This window comes from Numida meleagris, chromosome 3, assembly GCF_002078875.1.
Source record: "Numida meleagris isolate 19003 breed g44 Domestic line chromosome 3, NumMel1.0, whole genome shotgun sequence".
Classification (NCBI taxonomy): domain Eukaryota; kingdom Metazoa; phylum Chordata; class Aves; order Galliformes; family Numididae; genus Numida; species Numida meleagris.
Window position 1 is genome coordinate 93,936,266 of NC_034411.1, and position 8,371 is coordinate 93,944,636.

An 8,371-nucleotide genomic window follows, 5' to 3' on the forward strand; every position below is an offset into this window, starting at 1 on the left:
CCAAACGTTTTCAAAAATAACACAGAAAGGGGTAACTATTTTCACTAAGTTCTGCAGTGTGATACCACAGAGTTACAATAGCTAAAATACTCAGGATGTGAAGCAGACATTCAGGTCTAATTCAAGAAGGAAATGAACAAAAAAATTTAGCTTCTCCATTCCACATACTAATCCATTATTACCTTTCATATCTTGTACACGCCACAGTATGTATATGTCTATATACACAAGCCAGAGAACCTATTGCAAAATAGGCTATTCCTTTATCCAAAAACAAAACCTAGGTTACTCCTATATCCAAAGGCTTCTCTCAGTTGCTTCCTTCCTAAGCAGTATCCAATCCTATAGGAATAGTCCTTCTAGGTGTTAATCAGCATTTGATTAGATTCAAGTGCATTTTTTTTTTTTTTACCATCACTCTCACACCAAGTAATTCCAATCTTTTTATTGCAGCAACCTGCCTTCTGCATTAATCACTAAAGTGCTTTGAACTTTCTATAAGGATGATTTTGTAACCATCTAAGAAACTGGTGCAAACATTAAAACACACCAGATAAAACATGTATCCCTTTCCATCTCTTCCTTACAATAGTCTAGAAGTGCCTATTACTCTTGATGTTGTATTTAGTCTGTAATAAAGAAATGTAATCAGGTCTTGACCAGAAACACTTAGGAAATTACTACTTATGGAACAGTGTGTCTTAGAATGAGATCAAAGAGTGTTTTTCCTATAGGAAATCTAATAAAGAGTGTCTGCGATTATTTTAAAAATACTCTCTTAAGAATTTCACCATGTATAGAAATTGTACTCCAAGTTAAATCACTACAAAAACACAACAATTTTTTTCTTTCAAAATAGACATTAAGGGAGAATTTTATCAGTACAAGACCTTGAATTTTCCATCTTCAATGTTATTAGTAGGGCTTATATACACATCGTATAAGTCATAGGGGATTCTTAAGAAAGTCTTTGATTATTAATCTTTCAAGATCTTGTGATGACTGTAGGTTTAAATTCTAAATGGCCATACGCATGAACAACTTGCTCTGGAATAATACATTAACATGACCCATAGTAATTTCTTGAATAGTAAGTTTTACTTTACAACAATTGTAAATTAAGATAAATCATCCCCTACTGAATGGGCTGAGTACTCAGCAAAGAGAAGTTAAACTACTTGGATTGACCTCAGCTTTGACAGAGGAATGAAGCGTACACATACAAATAATGTAGTCCATAAAAAAGAAGATTTCCTAAAAATTTCCTTTGGTAGCTCTTCCATTGTTAGTTGAATTGTCTGGACACTTACCTTTGTTTTAAAACACTAAAGAATACAAAGAGAATAGTAAGTATTTGTTTCCAGTGAAAAGTTATCCTGCTATTAAAATGATAAAGATCTGGCTCAGGTTCAGATTTACTCAAAGGAAAAATAAATGGTCTGTAGCTTCCTAGTTGCTACTGCCTGGTGCTCTGGTCATGTGACGCATTGCTAGCTATAAATGGTTACATCACACACCTACTCACAAATACATCAGCAGTGCATCAGCACTCACACTCATGCTTACCATTTAAGAAAAAAAGTAAGACCTTGAAAGACCTTGACATTTGAGTATTACAGTAGTTGGTGTCTCCTACAGATACATCTTTGTTTCTTTCAAGGTAGACAAACTTTGAAAGAATGATTTGAAACTGAATGCTCAGTGCATTCAAATGGGTAGTTCAGAAAGGCAAATTGCCCCAGATCACTCTGGAATTGATCACTACATAGTCAGTAAATCAGTAAAAGGACATAGAAACTAGCCAAACTCACTGACAAATTCATAGCAGATATAGCCTGTATATATGTATACAACTTGTACTCTAAAAAATATAAACGAGTCATGTGAAAGACTAAAAACAACATGCACTCTGTGTTATTCAATTAAATACAATCACTTATTTATACAGGCAATATCCATTAGATATCTATTTCACAGTATCTGTCATCTGCAGTAGAACGTTACAACTCAGGAAAGCCAGCAAAAAGTACGCAGTTGGAACTTGTTGGGTTCAAGGCATGAAATGCTACGTGAGGAACTATGTTACCCACTATGCAGGAAGCCAGACATGGGATCTCAGTCTCCTTGCCTTGAAAGTTCTGAACTACAGCAAGTGTTTGAAGACTTGCAGGGTATTTCTATTTCTATGTAAAGAATGCAGGTATAAGGGCTTTGAACAGACCATTCCTGGAAGCAAAGTTCAGAGATAGCATATCCTTCAGAAAATTAGCAATAATCCTTCCTTTTACCCTTGAAAAGGGGAAATTTGTTTCCAGACTTACTGTGCCAGGTGGGGTTCATTGAGTAATAACAGTGAACAAAGCACAGATAGTATCATCCTGCAAGAAAGAAGAATGAGTCCTTTTGGCTGAATGACAGTCTTGGATGTAATTAAGGGAATTCTACCACCATCAGACAGTACAGAAATACAGCTTTTAAATTCAGTGAAAGAAGGGAACCAATGAGACAGGAAGAGCCACCACAAGACAGCTGAGGCCAGAAGCCTCTCACAACAAGACTGCCAAATTCTACCCAGTGCAGGCTTCTACTGAATCAAATATTCATTGAGACTATCGTGGCCTGCTGCCAACTCTAATAGCCTTTGCTGTGCCCATGGTGGCAAACATACAAGAATCAAAATCCTCAGAGACATTCTACGAAACTACATTTGAAAAGTCTTCTCCAGACTATGCTCTTACCACACTACCTGACAACTATGGGAATATTTCTGTAAGAATACATGTCTGTGCAAAGATTCAGAATTTGGACTTCACAAATGTGGAAATGTCGCATGTAAACTCTCCTAATAGCACTGCTTTCAGATCTAAGATTACTTTGCAGACAGAGCTGCCCTTGTTACCAGAGCTGTTATCTCCCTCTTCACCACTTCTTAAAACCAAGCTTTAGTTCAGAATGTCTGAGGACAGAAAACTTTCCACTGAGGGTCAGTAGCATGGTCATGAAGGCTCTGAAATCTTTGTGGTATAGCATTGTAATGGATTGGTGTTTCAGGTCTTAACATTTGGCTGCTGTCCAAATTAGGACAACAGATTTAAGTGAATATAAAGATTTTTGTGTATAATCCTTGACTTGATCTCAGTCACAGAAGCACAACTCAGTTTGCAGCAAAATTACAGATACTATTCAAAAGTGGCATAGTAGGGGAACTGCCTCGCCAGCACTACATTGCATGAGCAGTACCGGTTGAGAGATTGCATACTCCCACCTGCACTATACTTAGTTCCAGCCAACACTATTCATTTCCTAAAGACAACTACTGAAATACATTTCCTCTCAAAATACTGACTAATGGTGAATATCAATACAGTAAACTGATATGATATATGGCTTGGCTATACCTCTTTGACATACTGGAAGAATTTAAGGAATCTGCGACCTATAAATGGTTTGCTGAATTTAATGATTAATATAAAAGTGCAGAAATTTGCTACAATTACATTGTTAACCTTACTGTTATGCTAAAGAAAACCACTGGGCTTTCTGATGTGGGTTTCTTTTGTTTTTGTTGCCATTCTCGTTTTTTTTTGTGTGTGTGTTTCAATTTTTTTATTTTATTTTTCTATGGGAGCAGTATAAAAAATTCACTGCTTAAAGCTGGTTTCTCTTCTGGGGCCCTCTCTCACACATTTGCAGTGCCCCTTGACCTTAGGCATCTGTCACAGCAACACCTATGCTCAGAGCAGGGGAAAAGGTGAAGGGCGTCATCAGAAGCAGATGCCAAAACTCTCCTCGCGTGGGCTGCAACAGAGTGATTATCCAATCTCAGCTGCAGTATGACCTGACTGCTGTCCTGGAATCTTCCCCAACCACAGGAGGTTCAAGGACAACGTTCTGTTCAGAAGCAGAAACCATGATTCTGCTGATCGGTCTGTCTCCCACACAGCACAAAGTGCTGATGGGAAGGCAATCACACAAGCTCTAAAGGCCAGATTGTGCCCTTTGTTATCCTTAGGTCAGATTAGTAACAGCTACTGCATTATACAGGGCAGAAAAAGGACTTTTTTATAGCTGTATTTTGTCTTTTATTCAACCGTTTTCAGTTTTCATTCAAGCATAACTGCATTACAGAAACACAACTGATATTTGCAAACAGCAGTTCTAAGGAAGGAAAATAAATACATGGATAAATACCATATTCCTAACACATCTGTGTGAAAAGCCTGATCTACACATCTTGGAGTTCTTCCCCATAATGAATGACAAAAAGAAACAAAAGCAGGATTACAGACATCTTTAATCTACCCTGCAAAATGGAAAAATGCAATGCCATTGGAGAAATAAAGGAACAGGAAAATTTGGAAAAAGGAAGATATGGATGGATGTGAAAAGAGGAAAATAGCATACATTAGAAGAAATATCTAACAAAGTCTACAAGTCTGCTTACAAACTTTCCTGAAGTTTATCTTTTATTGACTCCTCTGTGATTCATATTTCCAATTCTTTTTAAAAGATCTCAAAGCATTTATTTAAGTATCACAATATTAATTTAGTTCTAGTAGTTTGGTCTGTTAAGTAAATACTATTCTAACTCCTATGAATTTATTGTCACCTCTATATTTTATTTACCAAAATTTACAGATTGCAATGGTAGTCCTTCCACTCATTGCAACATCCTTTGAATGCAGTACAGATGCTGAAGAAGCTGAACAATTTTCCCAGGGATGCTAACATAGAATCATAAAGGTTGGGAAAGACCTCTAAGATCATCTAGTCCAACCATCCACCTACTATCAATAACATGAACCAATGTGTGTTTTCTTTTCAGAGTGATCATCATAAATTCATCAGCCTAATCTTTAAAAGATGCTGGACTTCAGCTGAAATCCTGGTAGAACTGAAGTCAGTAGCAAAACTATCTATGACTTTCAGATTTCACCATGATTTTACCAGCTCAGGTCATGCCCATCACATGCTAAAGCCAGAAGCAGCTGAAGAGCACAAGAAGCAAGGAGCAAGGAACTTTCTGGGTGGCACATCTTAAAGTTCCTGAATCAAGGTTTCAGTCATTGGAAAAGGTATGTAATAGCCAACAAGGTACATGGATTTATCTATTCCAAATGCAATTATCTGAAATAACTTTTAATATGAGTATGCAAATACCAGTACTCTCAGATAAAAATGCAAGGATATCCTTTTATTGCATTGTTACCCAGCAACAGCTGGGGTCTGAAAATTGCTATCAGCCTCTTGAAACCAGTCAAAATGCATTAAATGGCACAAGAGAGGAAAAGAGTTCTGCTGTATTTACATATACAGCATGACAGCAGATTGAGTGTCTTAGGGAACTCAGTTTCAGCACAATTTTGGCATAGAATTGCTTGCAGTGAGCACAAGAGCTCTAACCAAGAAAGTCCTCTGCACTAATGGACTACTATTCCAAATTATCAGTGTAAAAAAGTATGTTCACCTGCTATCAGACTTCAACCACAGCATCTCCTATATCATATAACAGTTCCCTCAGTTGTCCTGAAGCTCTTCCTACTTGTTGCAGAAATCATTTCTTTCACATATTCACCACTGTGAACTATCATCTTATGTTGCATCTCCTCACTACCTCAAACTATTTGCCTTCAATATTTGCCTAAAGAATAAAGGATAAGTCTTTAAATACTGAATATCAAGTGTAGAGTTTGCCAGTTTCTGAACATGTGTAACTAAGACCTAACCAGTAATCAAAACCAGCTAGCTCTCAACAAGCAATACCACAACTTCAAATGGGTATAGGTGCAGAGATATATGTCGCATTTGGATCTCTAAATTCACACTGCAAATACTGGATCTAAGGAAACTGTCATCCTTTGCTGAAACTGAGATGAGAGAACCAGACCACTGAAAGTTCAGTTCTCACAATACCTCCATTTTCATCCCACAACTCTTGAGCATAAACTGGGAAAGAGGACATTTACTTAGTATCTTCGAGGAATTTTCCCCAAAATCCTAAACTGGCTGATACCTTAGGCACTAGCAATGGAAATATTAAATAACCAGTATGACGTTAGGTAGCTCTAGTGTTCATGTGGATATTGACTCAGAGGGACCACTACACCACGCTTAAAATTTTGTGCTTTTAGACAACAGCTGCTTCCTTTAACTTCTAAAAGAAGGGAACCTTTCTATCCTGAATCATATAAGGACTTCAATGTTCACAGTCGCCTATTTTCAGAATACATTAACAAATACCAAAGGATAGTTACCTCTCTCCATGAAATTTTCATTATGATTATCTTAGACAATCACAGCTACCACAATGCAACTGATTCTGCCAGATGTGTACGAATATGTATATACTGTATTACTATAGTTTTACTTGTTGCTTGTAGCAGTATTTTCCCCAGTAAAACTTCCTTATTTCTCAAGTGTTAGCTTTCCTAGGAGACTGCCCCAACCCTAAGGTTAACTTAATCAGAGCTTAGACTTTCTGCAACTTGATAAATGAGTCAGCACCAAGTTCCACGCTCCTGTGACTACATCATTACCAGTATCTGCAGTCACTAGCTAGTCTCTACCTGCTCTGCATTTATTGAAAGATAGGATCAACCTTGTTCAGTAGTCAAATCCTTCAGTTTCACTTCCTTGTACTGCTTCTCTATATTTCTCTGTTTTTCATTTCAAACTATGTCAGGTTAGGTTAGGTTGCGGTTGGACTTGATGATCTTAAAGGTCCTTTCCAACCTGAGCAATTCTATGATTCTATGATCATAGAAAAGAGAGATTCAGAGGACCTCAAAAGGTCACCTTGCCTATCCCTTTGTCCCAAAGCAAGATCAAACATACTAGACTGTATTAACTCATTACTAGAAGTATTATTTTTTCTGATTTTGAGATAAAACCTCTTTTTTTCCTACTGCTTATCTATAAAACTGAGTAACCTCATCATTTTTCTCTAGGGTACAGGAAACATACTGTGTCACTTATTCCAAGAATGAGTAACTGCAGCTTTTAACTATAGAGACTGACATATTCGTACACTTTCAAGAGTTTTTCTTTTTAAAATCAAAATCATTTATTCAGGAATCTTTATAGCTAACACTCTGCCAAATTTCTGCTTGCACAGATCCCCATACCCATACATAACTGAATTTGTCTGTAATGATGAAGGAATGCTGAGTCTTCTTCAGTACAGACTACTGTACATCAAAAACACATCCTGGTTTGGAGCAGCTTATCTTCAGCCATCCCATGTACAGGATCATTTACATACCTGTATTTCAAGCAAATTGGAGTTACACCTCTCCTACAACCTTATTAGTGTCGTCCTATCAACAGTGAGGGACAAGGCTTCATTGTATTTCTCACAACCAAGCGACCTAGGTCAGCACCATGTTCTTCATCCACAGCTCAGCTTGACTCACAGTAGAGTTAAGTCTTGTCTCTACAGAGTATCTCGTATGCATATGTTACTAATACTAATACCCAGAGTCATGAAACCAAACACCTTGTGCTAAAGGGAAACAAAAGAAAAGGAAGGTCCCTGTAGGAAAAGCACATCTGCTTTGTCAGTCACAGAGCCTTAAAATACAGCTTCAAGTGACGCTATCCACTATGACTCTTTATTATCTTGACATTGATGAGAACAATCTCATTTTGACTGAGTGAAAAACAGATGTCACTGCCTGTGTGATATCATGAGAAAAAAAAAAACAGAAACTTAAAGGTGACTGAAGATTCTATAAAATGCTAAATCATGCCAAACCTGAGAGTATTTTTAAGTTAGAAATGCGCCCAAAGGTGGGCTATATTTTTTTTTTTTTTTTAATGAAATAAGCTCTGTCTCTTTGAAGGAGGTCCTTTGAAGGACCTCCCAAATTCGAGTTCTGAATTTAAAAATATAAAAGATTGCTTTTGTTTACTTAGAATTAAAATTGGTAACTGTAGTCTGTCTTTATACCTGACATTCTGCTAGGTCTACAGTGCTTGCAAGTTAGATAAGTTCTTGCAGTAGTAACCAACTACATTCAAAATGAGTAAAATCACCAGGCACGTCGAATTTCCACTACTCTTACAAAGAGAAGTGTACGACTCTCAGTGTGCTACCTGTATCCAATGGATTTCTTGTGTCCTGTGAGTAGAAAATGAAATACATGCAAATATTTTTCCATTTTTATTTTTATATCAGGCAGCTCTGTGTCATCTCTGATATGTGAATCAAAGTATACTTAGAGTCAACACAGAGTAGTACAAAGGTATACAGGAGACAGAGCACCATTGTGCCTGTTGTGTTTTTATTTTTCTATAGCTCCAACATATTCCTTAATACAAAATATTTATTAAACAAATAAATAATCTGAACTGTTCTAGAATCATAGACTCC